The sequence below is a fragment of the Oratosquilla oratoria genome, chromosome 17, assembly GCF_046742065.1.
Source record: "Oratosquilla oratoria isolate Oo_2021 chromosome 17, ASM4674206v1, whole genome shotgun sequence".
In the NCBI taxonomy this organism is placed as follows: domain Eukaryota; kingdom Metazoa; phylum Arthropoda; class Malacostraca; order Stomatopoda; family Squillidae; genus Oratosquilla; species Oratosquilla oratoria.
Genome location: NC_134793.1, coordinates 43,531,451 through 43,544,080, shown reverse-complemented (window position 1 = coordinate 43,544,080; position 12,630 = coordinate 43,531,451).

The following is a 12,630-nucleotide window of genomic DNA, read 5'->3' as shown; positions in this document are numbered from 1 at the left end:
ATATGCATTTTACATGCGTATGCACATCTTGTGAATGTATGAGTGTGTGTGGTTGGGACCACACACACTCATAAGTAAAATCACCCTCCAAACAGGCTCACATCAAAAGCCCGTGGGAGCTTCACTCCCTAATTACACACACACACACTCGAGTTGTGTGACCAGCGACGCGTCACTACTGGAATTAAAAGACTATATACAAACAGGCTTCTTCCCCCTTATAAGGGAGGTATCCAGCCAAGGCATGTACCTACCTCCACTCATCTGACTTGAGTTTCATTCACTGGAGCTTACTCAAGTACAGAAACAAAGAAAACAAATTTAAAGTATATGAAAGCCTATTTGGTAAATATTGGTGGTTACCTGGAAGTTTTGGGTTTCCTGCAAAATTTTTGGGGCAATGGATTAACATTTTGTAGTATTTAGTATGGGAGGGGTGGAGAAATTGATCTGGCAACATCCCCCCCCCACCCTCATCTTCTGCTAAATTCGGCAAAATAAGCCTATCCCTATGATATACATGAGATTGTTCATAACCTCTTTTGTCATGCTTAGCATGGGGTAGGGGAGAAAACCTTAAGTGACCACTACCAATGCTACAACATTAGTACATCTGCCACTAGATACCTATTTGTTTTCCTTTTATCTTGTTCCTTGTGGATGAAGGGTCATCCCCTGCCCAGGTCAGAAGCAACTCAGCAACACAGCACATCTTCCTGGTTGTCCTCACTCGGGGTTCCCACCAGCTCCTCTCCAAGCACTGGCAAGCAGCAGTCCTCTCCAAGCTTCAAGTTCCCCTTCGCTCTCAGACACCTTCACTCTCGAGCTTAGTGGGTCCTGGAGCTGCAGCGTCTACGTCGTGGGACCACCCCCCAACCCCAAGAGTTGGGGGCCAAACGGCAGCATCTACCCCTGGCCACCGGCTCTACGCAGGTGGCACCGATCCCCAAGAGGAGCTACGCCTACCTTGGGGAGTACCACAATCCTTTTTCCCAACATGCAATATTACGTTTTTTCTGCACCGAGGGGTGATTTTCCGGCGATCACTCCTCTTCTTCTACTTTTAGCTGGAGATGTAGAGAGCAATCCTGGGCCCACCACAAAATACACATGCCCAACATGCTCTAAACCCATTACTTCGAGCAGACAGACAAAGGGCTCAGTTCAGTGCAATATGTGCAAAAACTGGGCCCACCTCACTTGTACAACACTTGCTGACACAAACCAATACACAAACACTTGGACATGTTCTACCTGCCCTCCAGTAACTCCACTCCCACCTCCCTAACCACAGCCAGCACCCTCACCCACTCACAATTTCCCTCTGCCCTTACCCCCGATTAGTACTCCCCTTCCTTTGTCCCCGATCTCTCCTTTCCCCCCCTCTGACCCAGATCCTACACCTTCCCCACTACCACCCCAACCTCAACCCCAAACGGCAACATACAACACATACAAAACACACAACATCAACATATTACAACACAACATTGACGGTATTAACACGAAAAAACATGAACTTGAACACTTTCTTAAACAACACAACATACACATTGCGATTTTACAAGAAACAAAACTAAGACACTCACACAAAACACCATCATTTCATGATTACACCACCATCAGACAAGACCGGACTGACGGCTATGGCGGTGGACTCATCACCCTGATCCACCACTCCATCTGTTTTGTGGACACAAGTGCCACAACCAAAATTCTCCTCCCTACCACAGATAACACAACAGAAATCCAATCCATTCGAATCCGCACAGGCAACAAATCAACACTGACAATAGTTAACATGTACATTCCCCCCCAATCATCCCCCACAGTTCCAGACACCTTCAGGCCTCATTTTAGCCAACTAGCCTCAATCCCCAACCTGATCATGGGTGGAGACTTCAACGCCAAGTCGTCTGCCTGGTATGTCGACAACCCTGACACAGACAGAGGGCTTGATATACAGACTCAGTTTGACTCATTGACTATCATGAACAACACACATAATCATACACATATCCCACACCAAGCCCTCTACACTCCCTCCTCTCCTGATATCACCTTTTGCTCCCCCTGCCTAACCCCAACAACATCATGGAGTGTGGTCGGAACCCTTGGCTCTGACCACCTTCCAATCATCATCACCACCAAAACAAGATGCACCCCAGTCGGCCACAGACACACTTACACCAATTACAAGAGAGCTAACTGGGAAGCTTTTACTGAAGAGACAGAACAACATTTTGAAACACTTAACAGTACACCAATCACAAACATAAACAATGCTGTGCACACTTTTAATACAATCATACAAAATGCAGACAAGAGATACATCCCTAGAGGCAACAGAAAATCACACAACCCCAACTTCACACCAGAAATCCAAAGCCTCATCAGACAACGTGACACACTTAAACACGGTACCCCCACACCTATCCCTCAAAACATAGCAGACCAAATACAAACACTAAACACTGTGATTGCCAATAAAATACATGAACAAAAAACACAAAATTGGCAAAACTTTATTAATACCCTAGATCACAAAACACACACCCGCAAATTGTACAAAACACTCAACAGCATTACACTATCCAACAGTAACACTACACGCTCTCACACAGCAATAATCACAACAACAGATAATCTACCCTCAAACAGACAACAAGCAAACGCACTCATACGTCATTTTGCACAGACAAGCCATCTCACTTCTCACCCTGACGACCGACGCACCATTCGACGTAAGAAAGACTTTCCCACAGACTCAGACTATATACCCTTCATAGACAGTCAGACAAAACTCATAATACATAGTCTCAAGCACTCATCTGCCTGTGGCCCTGATAACATAAGCAACATCCACCTAAAACACATTGGACCACAAGGTATACACGCACTCACAAACATTGCAAACTACAGCTATTCACACAATACTATACCCGACATCTGGAAGCATGGTAAAATAATCACCATTCCAAAACCGAACAAAGACCCAACAATCCCAACATCGCACCGTCCAATCACACTTCTCTGCACCCCCTCTAAAGTCATTGAACGCCTAATACTTAAACTTGTCACACCACATATTCCCCTTGCTGACTCACAACACGGTTTTAGGCCACTACACTCCACAAACACTCTTCTGACAAACCTCACACAAAGAATTTTAGATGGCATCAATTCAGATAGGCCCCACCAAAGAACACTTCTTATAACATTAGACATTAGTAAAGCTTTTGATGCTATCCCCCGCCACAACCTAACAAATAAAATATATAACACAGACATGCACAATAACACCAAAAGATGGCTGGCCAATTATCTGGCAGGTAGGAATGCTTACGTGTCATATAATGGCCAATCATCGCACATCAGAAACATTAAGAACGGAGTACCACAGGGCTCAGTTCTATCCCCCACACTATTTAATCTATACATGCATGACTTACCCATGCCAGACACCTCAGAAATACAAATCTCTTCCTACACAGATGACATAACAATCACATGCACACATCGTAACACAGACAAAGCTGCAGAAATAATCCAGCCATACCTTGACACACTCAACACATGGTTCATCACAAACAGACTCAAAATAGCTCCAACCAAATCTACAGCAACACTTCTCACCAACTGGACAAAAGAACACAAATACATACCTCATCTCTACATCAACAACACTCTAATACCACACACAAACACACCGAAAATTCTTGGTATAACATACGATACATCCATGTCTTTCAAACAACAAATCACAAACATAAAAAACAAATGCACACCCAGACTTAACGCACTTAAGTCAATCACTGGAACAACATTTGGACAAAACAAAGAAACTAATATAACAATATACAAACAATGCATACGCTCAGTGTTGAATTATGCGAGTCCTGCATGGGCTCCTAATCTCAGTGAGACACACCACAACACCCTTCAAATCATACAAAACAAAGCCCTAAAAACAATTACAGGCTGCACAAATACAACACCTACAGACCATTTACACCATGAAACAAAAGTCCTCAAAGTCAAGGACCACCTCGACATGAGAGGCACACAAACACTTGCAGCAGCCACCACAAACACATTACACCCGCTACACTACATAGCAGAACACCCACACACACCAAGAAACATTAAAACAACACCCAAAGACCTTTATCACGCACAGATACTCTCTTCTCTTCCTCCACAACCACCAAATACCAGCCTCCGGAAACATATTCATAATCATATCACTCACCGCTCCATTAACACACTGAAAGACAACACACTGCTGCATGCCAGACCCCCTGATATCCACCCTTCTGAATCCTCTCTCCCACAAAAGGACAGAGTCCACTTGGCCAGACTGCGGTGCGGTCACCACCCAGCACTTCTAAGCTACCAGAAGAGGCTGGATGACCGCATTGTGAACAGCTGCCCAGGATGTAACACTTCACCCCATACCATGCAACACATAATGGAAGACTGCATTATACACAATCATGCACGCAAACAACACAACATACGCTCTATAAAGGATTTGTGGGAAAACCCAGTTTCGGCTATGGCATTCCTTGGGGAGACGGGACTGCTCGGACAGACAGTCTAGGGAACGACAACGACAACAACAACAACACAGCACATCCCCAGCAGGGCACCATTGTTAAATTTACACAGCAACCCTCCTTCACAATCTGCTTATGATTGATTGATTGATTTATGAAATTTTTGGCTTGAAGGCCAAGCACTGGAGCCGGTAGGCCATTCAGTGCATATCTATCATATACAAATAAATAAATCAAGTAAAACAGTAAAAGCAATAAGCACTCACAGAAACACATCAAAACAAGATACACACACAAGTAATCATATACACAATTTTAAATTTCATAAAACAAATTGATGTATTTTAAAAACTAAAACATTCTCCACATGAGCATCCTCCCCTAAAACTTCTTCAAGAAATAAATTTGTTAAAAAGTTTGTCCTGTGCTTATTAGTGTATGCCGGGCACTGGGGGGCCAGCCTTTCTGATCCACTTGCCATAAAAAAATGTATGGGTAATGTAGGAATGGTCAATTCTTAACCTTGTTAAAACAATACTTGATTTCCTGTCCAAAGAATGAGACTTCCAAGGGCTCACCGAGGGGTGAATCTCCTTTAACTTGTAACTACCATCCAACCTTGTCCATTGTTCCTGCCACTGCTCCATTGCATAACAATGAATTACTTGCTTGAAGTCTGTATGTGGGATTTTTGTGTCTGTTATGTGACTGAGTCTAATAGCAGCTTTGGCTGCAACATCGGCCTGCTCATTTCCAGTGACACCCACATGGGACAGTACCCAGCAAAAGTTAACTTTGATTTTCTTCCAGCTGTTAATAAGAATTAACCAGTCCTGTATTTATTAGACTAAATAGTGAAGAGGTAATAATTTACTTAGGATAGAATGCTCATTGAGTCTGTAAAAATAACAATGTTGTTATTAGATGAAACAGAATTAAAAACAAATTTCAGGGCATTGTAGACTCCCAGCAGTTCTGCAGTAAAAACAGGGCTAAAATTAGGCAACTTCCTCTTTAAAACTGTGCTATCAGACACAACAGTACAACCAACACCATCTTGGGACTTTGATCCATCAGTCTTTCACCCTTAATGCTCACTTCCAGCCTGCTGTCACTCTCTCCCCTTGTACATCTCATCACCTTACTTTTACTCACATTTATCTTCAGCTTCCTTCTTTTCCAGATCTATAAGAGCCCAAAAGACATCCTTACCTTTTCCTATAGCTTTCTCACGTATGTCTTACCACAAAAATCTGGTCTATGCAACCTCTACCTGTCCTAAATCCACTGTTCCTCTCAATCAAGATCCTGCCAGAAGCCTTCCCAACTACAATTAACAAGCTAATCCCTCTGAAACTATTGCACTCACACTTATCCCTTTCCCTTGTAGAGTGGAATTATACAGGCACTCCTCCAGCACTCTACCCTCTCTCCAACAAAGATTAAACAACCTCACCATCACTGTACCTCCTTTTTTTTTTAGACATTCTGCATGGTATCCATCCAGACCCGGTGCCTCACCTGCTCTCATCATCTTAACTGCCTTCACTTCATCCTTTCTTATTTTTCCATTTTCCCCACTCATCACGGTCTTTTTTTTTTAGCACTTCCCACTGCAACTATCTTTCCCTCCCTCACATTTAGCAACTCCCTAAAATACTCTGCCCATCTTCCTCTTACTGCTTCTCTTCCATTATAATCTCTCCATCTGCACCTTTTACCTTTTCTTCTCTACTTGATTCACCTCCTCTTCCTCTTAAATTCTTTCCAAAACATCTTTTTATTACTTTCAAAATTTTGCCATACTCTTACCCCATTTCACATCTGCACTCCTCTTTGCCTCCTTTACCTTGTGCTTTACTTTTCTTTTCTTTGTACCTCTCATACGACTCCCTTGTCCTATTTTGTGACCAATCTGTGAAAGCTCACTTGTCTTCTACAACCTTCTTTGTTTCCTAATCCCACCACTCACTACCCTTACTTCTATTTCCTCCCATCCTTCTTGCTCCACACACCATCGTTGCACACTTTGCGACTCCCTCCTTGAACCATCCCCATTCCTAGTTTTACTATCCTTCACTCCGTTCTTAGGTGGAAAAAGCCGTTAGTATATGTACGCAGTGCTTCAGCATAGGTTATTCCAGGGTTAGCCATTATGGATCCGACTTGTTTGAACTTCCTGGAAATTGATTTGTTCTTAGTTTCGAAGACAAAGTATTTTCATTTGTAATGATAAACAGTGCAGTGTGAAGAGGAAGATGCATTGTCTCCACAGTTAGTATATTTGTGGGGGTTGTTTCATGGAGATCCATGTTTGGGGAGTGGAACAGTCGACACATACTTCCTCTTGGTGGCAGCAAAGATGGTATGGCCAGTGTTGGCAGTTAAAGCAACGATAGGGGTGAGGGTAGTATTCATGCATTTCATAGCATACCCTGCACAGAGACAAGTTGAAAGCTGGGAATGAGTGAATGCTAGTATCAATGTAGATATAGGATATTTTGATTCATTTAGTTCATTGTTTGAATGGGTATACAATGGGTGGGAGTGGATTTATGCCTTAAACTTTGGCTACCTTCCTTGTAAGGGGAAAAGCCTTTGGTATATGTATGTATAGTTCATTGTGGACATTCTGGCTTGCTAGTTTGTCAAGGAGTTGCAACTATATAGTGTAATAGATGTGGGGTACTTACTACTCCAGTACATATGTTAAAGGTTGCATGGGGTTCACAGTTGACTGGGCAATTTTGTCAGAGCTTGAACTATTGCACTGATTACGTGATCACAGTTCAACTACTAGGCTTCTGTTTGATTGGGACAACATTTGTGATGCAATGGGTACACTGTTAGATTTTAGGACAAGAAACCTTGGGTAATCCAGTTGAGGGTGTACCTCACTCTGGAAAGGGTTAAATTGTACTCCAGTGGTGAGGTAGTTCTGGTACGGTTATATCTAGCAATGGTATAGCCGAAGCTGCAGGCTGCTGTGGTTCTCTAGTGGGAACGGCTGCCAACTCCGGTATTTGATGAGAGGAGTGGGAGAATCTTTGGGTTGTTGATTTTGTATATTCTAGGTGTGGGAAGATGTTTTTACCCTTCTGTTAAGATGCAACAGGGTGGGGAGACAGCAAGGAATTTGTTTTGAGAGGCCTGCTACTCTCTCCATTATATATTTTATTGGTCTCAACCACTATTAAGGGTGGCCTAACAGGGGGGGAGGGGTTCCAGTTCCCCAGTCAGGGCAATTTGAAGTTGGCTATGTTTAAGGCATATCTAACCCTTCCCATTTATGGGGTGGGCAAAATGGCTATCCATACTTCTAAGGCACATCTCAAACTCCTCTCGTGTTCCATGTCTCTGCCCCCATATAGTGCTGTCAGCACAATCCCCTTATCATCCATTCCTAATGTCTATTTCTCTTTACACTTTTTAATCCCTAAAGGCATTTACTTGCTTCTCTCAATATACATTCTACTTCCACTCCTCCATTTCCTGCCACATTCACACCCAAGTATCTAAAACTATCCACTTCCTCCAGTCTCTCTTCATACCTCCAATCTGCTGCCACATTCTCTCCTTGTACATCACCTTGCTTTTGCCCACATCTATCTTCAACTCCTTTTGCACACCTTCCCACACTGTCACTGACTTCCTTAATCCCTCCTCTGATCCTGCCACGAGCAGTGTCATCAGCAAACAACTGAATTATCTCCCACTTTTCTCCATTTTCTTTAATCATCTCCAATCCCTGGCTGGATAGAGTGAGAAATGAGGAAGTGAGGAGGAGAACAGGGGTGAAAAAGGATTTGGGAGATAGGGTTGATGAAAGAATATTAGGATGGTTTGGACACATGGAAAGAATGAGTGAAGAAAGACTAGTAAAAGAGGTATGGAAGGCAGATGTGGAGGGAGTGAACATGAGGGGACGTCCTAGGATGAGGTGGATGGATGGGGTGAAGGGGGCTTTGGGGAAGAGGGGAATGTCTGTTGAGGAAGGAAGGGAGAGGACGGAAGACAGAGGTGAGTGGAGAATGGTTGTATATGGATGATGTTGTGACTGCATGAGGAGGAATGGGCAGGGGGGTGGGGGGTGGGGTAGTATGTGTGAGTAAATTTTGACGCAGCCCGAAGGGATTTCTCCCCGTCCTCGCCTTATATGCAAAGGGGGATGGAGAGGGGGGGGTCGCCGATTAAATGAAGCGGCCTCGCTGTGGATGTACTGTCTTGCGACACTGCTTCTGACCCAGGGCGGTGGGCAGGGTGCAGGGATGACCCGTCATCCAGGAGGTGCTCAGATGAGAGGGAGGGTGGGAGGGGTGTGGAGTGTATTTAGGGATGAAATGGGTGGGAGTGTTTTTATGCCTTTCCCTTTTTGGCTACCTCCCTTGGAAGGGGGAAAAGGCCTTGGTATATGTATGTATGTATGTATCTCCAATCCCTGGCCCATCACCCAACATTTACCTCTTGCACCACCCCCCCATCTATGTATAAATTGCACAGCCAAGGTGACATAACACATCTCTGGCAAAGTCCCATCTTTACCTCAAACCACTCTCACACTCCATTTCTGAAAGAGGTGGAGGAACATTATCATCATCATGAGAAGAATAAAGGGGGAGAGGAGGATGGAGTGATTGTAGGGTTGGGAAATGATTGTTTGAGGGTATTAGGGATAGTATGAGGCAGAGGTGTGCTAGTACAGGAGGTGTACTAGAGAAAGAATAGGACAGAAGTTTTGGTGCTTTGGTTCACAAGGTGCAGAGGTATCTTGGTATAAATAAAGTCTAAACCCAGGCCACTCTTTGCTTAATCTCCCAGCATGGGATTGACACATTCTGGCACCAGATCATGACATTTAACAGAATAACTGAAGCTCGCTGGCTGAGCGGGTTAAGGCGTCGTTACTTGCGGCGAAGGTCGAGGTGAGGGCAGTTTGAATCCTGCCACCAGCTAAGTTGAACCAAGGTCATGGTTCATTAAATTCCATGCTACAAAGCCCCCTGTGAGGGGCACCATTCTAGCCTCCCGATAGGGGGGGGGGGGGGGTTGATGTTAAACCATGTCAACTGACGCTATTCCCACATTTGTCTCACACCAGCACAAGGTAGGGTATGCCATGCACCCCTTTAGGGAAGCAAGAGATAAAGACAGTATTGAATAAAGGAAAAGGAATAGAAAAGAATAAATGTTTTAAAGAGTATGGGTGCACTTTAGTCAGAATATCACATTATTTTCATATTCTTCAGTTAAGACATCTCTTTAGATAAAACAGGACCAGAGGCACCAAATTAGTCCAATTCAGAGAGGGTGTCTACCAAAGGATCTTCACCCTATTATATTTATGGCCTAAAGTTAACTCCATCCATTTCTACTTAACTGCACTTGTAGCAGGATCAGAGGGGGGAATAAGGAAGTTAGTGACAATTTGGGAAGGTGTGCAGAAGGAAGTTGAAGATGAATATGTAAAAGGAGAGATGTACCAGGGGATGGCAGCAAATGGGAAGCCAGTATTATGGGAGAGAGGCTAGAGGAAATGGATAGTTTTAAATACTTGGGGGCAATGTGCTGGGAGAGGGAGGAGTGGAGGTGGAGTGTAGATTGAGAAAAGCAAGTATGCCTTGGGGGATTAAAAATTGTAACAAGTATACATTTGGGAATAGACAATTAAAAGGAGATTGTATGAAGGCGTAGACTGTACAGAGAGCACTGTATGGTGCAGAAACATGGAACATAAAGAGGAAGAGAGAAAGTTTAAATGTGTTTGAAATGAAATGTCCAAGTACAGTAGGGGTTACTAAGCTGGATAGTGAGAAACAAGGCGAGGAGGAGAGTGGGGGTGGAAAATGAGTTGGGAGATAGGGTTGATCAAAGAATGGTGGGATGGTTTGGACATATGGAAAGAATGAATGAAGCATACATACATACATATACCAAGGCTTTTTCCCCCTTCCAAGGGAGGTAGCCAAAAAGGGAAAGGCATAAAAACACTCCCACCCATTTCACCCCCAAATACACTCCACACCCCTCCCACCCTTCCTCTCATCTGAGCACCACCTGGATGACGGGTCATCCCAGCACCCCGCCCACCGCCCAGGGTCAGAAGCAGTGTCGCAAGACACAGTACATCCACAGCAAGGCCGCTTCATTTAATCGGCGACCCCCCCTTTGCATATAAGGAGAGGACGGGGAGAAATCCCTTCGGGCTGCGTCAAAATTTACTCACACATACTACCCCACCCCCCCGCCCATTCCTCCTCATGCAATCACAACATCATCCATATACAACCATTCTCCACTCACCTCTGTCTTCCGTCCTCTCCCTTCCTTCCTCAACAGACATTCCCCTCTTCCCCAAAGCCCCCTTCACCCCATCCATCCACCTCATCCTAGGACGTCCCCTCATGTTCACTCCCTCCACATCTGCCTTCCATACCTCTTTTACTAGTCTTTCTTCACTCATTCTTTCCATGTGTCCAAACCATCCTAATATTCTTTCATCAACCCTCTCTCCCAAATCCTTTTTCACCCCTGTTCTCCTCCTCACCTCCTCATTTCTCACTCTATCTAGCCTAGTAACCCCCGCCATACTTCTCAGACACCTCATCTCAAACACATTCAAACTCCTCCTCTCTTCTTCTCTTATGTTCCACGTTTCTGCCCCATACAGTGCTGTTGGCACAATCACTCCTTCATACAGTCTCCTCTTCGCATCCATTCCCAAATGTCTATTTCTCATTACACTCTTTAAACCACCAAGGCATTTACTCGCTTCTCTCAATCTACATTCTACCTCCACCTTCACTCCACCTTTTCCTGCTACACTTGCACCCAAGTATCTAAAACTATCCACTTCCTCCAGTCGCTCTCCCTTAATGCTCACTTCCAGTCTACTGCCACTTTCACCCCTTGTACATCTCATCACCTTACTTTTACCCACATTTATCTTTAGTTTTCTTCTATCACATACTCTCCCAAACTCTGCCACCAGCTTCCTCAATCCCTCCTCTGACCCTGCCACAAGCGCAGTGTCGTCCGCAAACAACAGCTGGCTCACCTCCCACTTTTCTCCATTTTCTTTAACCATCTCCAATCCCTGACTCACTACCCTAGCATTCACCTCTCGCACCACCCCATCCATGTATAAGTTGAACAGCCAGGGCGACATAACGCATCCTTGACGAAGTCCCACCTTTACTTCAAACCACTCACTCTCTCCATTTCCAATCCTAACACATGCTCTACTACTCACATAAAAACTCTTGACAGCTCCCAAAAGCTTTCCTCCTATCCCATAAATCTGCATAACCTCCCACAGTGCCTTTCTGTCTACCCTATCATAAGCCTTTTCCAGATCCATAAAAGCCCAAAAAACATCCTTCCCCTTTCCTATAGCTTTCTCACATATCTGTCTTACCACAAAGATCTGATCTACACAACCTCTACCCGTCCTAAAACCACACTGTTCTTCACCAATTACTCCTTCTGTTCCTCTCCTAATCCTCTCAATTAAGATTCTCCCATAAGCCTTCCCTACTACACTCAGCAGGCTAATCCCTCTGAAATTACTACATTCACACTTGTCCCCTTTTCCCTTGTAAGCAAGATTACTAAAAGATGTGTGGAAGGTAGACACGGATGGAGTGAACATAAAGGCTTTTGATATGCATCTAAGTTTTCCATCTCTTTTTTTTGCTAGCCTCATTCATATTCATGAAATAATGTTCCCCAAACTCCCATATAATCACCCCCCCCCCCAAAAATCTAAGCTGGTTAGTGAAGTAAGGTTTTTGCCAGTGCGTTTACTCCACAAATATATGAAATGAACCCTTGTCTGAAGTGACAAGTTAATTGGCAATAAACAAAACAATACACAAAAAATAATCCATTCCTTATTGTTGTAATTTGTACTGAAACTTTTGTTTGGTACTTTAATCATACCCATCTTTAGTCTTGGCATAATTCATCCAGTTCATGCTATCACAATTGGCACACATCTCAGGTGATCTCTAAGGTAATACTTGTCCACCTGCTGTGGGCCTGTAATAAAGTGAAAAGTCTCCCCACCAGAGGT